We start from the raw sequence: 2,041 nt of genomic DNA, 5'->3' as shown, positions 1-2,041 counted from the left end.
GCAAAGGGTTGTCTAAACGAAGAGAGAACATGTTCTCTAAATTTGATGGTGTAGACATATATATAGGCAATTTTTTGTGTCATGAGTGAGCATTCATACTCGATGTGGAGCTATTGATTCCTTCCTCTTCAGTAGCCTGGTGTGGATCACATGTAGGCAGATTTCTGTGGGCCACCATCACCGGTGTATGCTCTTTTCAAGATGGGAGCCATGCTCATTATGACTAAAGCAAGTACAGATTGTACATGTTGCGATGAATCAGATGCTAAATCCTTGACGCATGGAAGAATGGACTAAATAGCTAATGGAAGGCTCACGATCTTGCAAAATTGGTGACTTTTATAGCAGCAGTAATTTGAGTGATACGCACAATACCGGGTAGCTGTCGCTACTCCCAACACCAAACGTGGAGGAGAAAATGCATCATATCCTCGATTCTTAAGCGCCGCAAACTCCCCTTGCTTACAAGCTCAAATTGCTCAAATGTTGAATCTCTCAAAACAAGGCCTTCTAGCTTATCTAACTCCAAAAGGATACTATCAACACTTAGTCCCTCGATATTCAAGGTCTTCAAAGATGCACTGCTCAGCTCAATGGTAGATTGTGCATCTGAGAATGTGATGTCAATGTTAACCAAAGATAGGTATTGCAACCTGGGACAGACAGCAAGTAGTAGGTTGAGGTCCAGAGCAGATAGAATAGCCCGATCAGTAAGAGTAAGTGACACAAGAGAAGGAAACTTATGAATGGATGGATCAACTATTGGTACATGTGCAAATCCCCAAACCAAAGTTTCTAGCTGCTGTGGTCCACATTTCTCTAGTATGTTCACCTTTGGCTTGATTGGATTCATAAACGTTAGAGATCTAAGCATATCCTTTGTGTGCATAAGCCATGCAATCACCAGAGCTGTAGAAAACTCTTTTGACTTATCCATGCATATTGACAGCTCCTGTAAGCATTTTGTCTGCATTATTGTCTATGTCATAAGAATCTCACATTGACCCACTGTAAGGTCCCTGAAGGCAAGCCAGTCTGAATAAGCAAAAACCAATTTGTTCGAGTGGCAAAGGCTTCATAGTCCTGATCTGCAAACATCAACTGATGCAAACGTCTCTCTGTATGGGTCAAGCCAATTGAGAAATCAGTTTTGACACCTTTTCTATCATTAGTTGCTTGTAGTACATTGGACAATTGCTCTTTGATGGACACCAGCTTTTGTGCATCATCAATAGGACCACCAGTAACTTCGTTAGTTACATACACTACACATGCTACCCTTGCATTGTGAGTCCAAACCTCAGCAGCAACAACATTGCACTTGAGGCTTGTGAGAACAACAGAGATATCTAACAACAGTTCTGGTCGATCAGTGCCAGTCAACTCTATGGATGTGTGTTCAGCAATTGATTGAACACCCACAGTACATCCCAAACACGTTCTTACCTCTGAACTTACAACAATTCTTTTTTCTCCCAAAGCTTGTTGCATATACTCAATTAAAATTTCATATGTAAGTTTGTGTCCAAGTTGATCTGTAACATGGAAAACATCCATGAACCAACCACCATCTAAGGATATATAGGCTTTGGATATGACAAGATCAAGATTGGTCTGGCAGCTTGGTGTGCTACCTAATGGCAAGACTCTATGGTGCTGCACTCTTGCTGACAGATTTGTTTGAGAGTGGCATCGTTTCAGGCACCTAAGCTCAGGAGGATGCTGACTCACAACATGAGAGCGGCACTGCTATGAATCAAAGACTGTCTGCCCGCATTCATGGTTCGAACAAAATAATGGTTGGAGAATTGGTAGAATCTGAAGATGGTACAGTAGGTATCACTTTGAATTTAGAATCTGATAATGTTGGCCCATTTCGCTACCTAAGATTCGAGTCAGTGAAAGATAGAGTGGCTTGGAAAATCAAAACTGATATGGAAATGGTTCATATGAAGGCGTTTATTCCAGTCTTAGCAAAAGCAAATCTGTGTTTGACCGCTATAAATTCAAATCAAAAGCGAAGGGTAGTACATCTATGGTT

General features: G+C 41.3%; 1 pseudogene; it reads right to left on the bottom strand.

The window, feature by feature from the left end:
- Positions 1-388: 388 nt before the first annotated feature.
- LOC148019767 (F-box/LRR-repeat protein At1g67190-like) lies at positions 389-1,557 on the bottom strand (annotated as a pseudogene).
- Between the last annotated feature and the right edge of the window lie 484 nt (positions 1,558-2,041).

This window comes from Lygodium microphyllum, chromosome 19, assembly GCF_053477565.2.
Source record: "Lygodium microphyllum isolate KBCC chromosome 19, Lygodium_microphyllum_v1.1.10, whole genome shotgun sequence".
Classification (NCBI taxonomy): domain Eukaryota; kingdom Viridiplantae; phylum Streptophyta; class Polypodiopsida; order Schizaeales; family Lygodiaceae; genus Lygodium; species Lygodium microphyllum.
The sequence above is the reverse complement of the archived record's forward strand: the minus strand, read 5'-3'. Positions and strand labels throughout refer to the sequence as shown.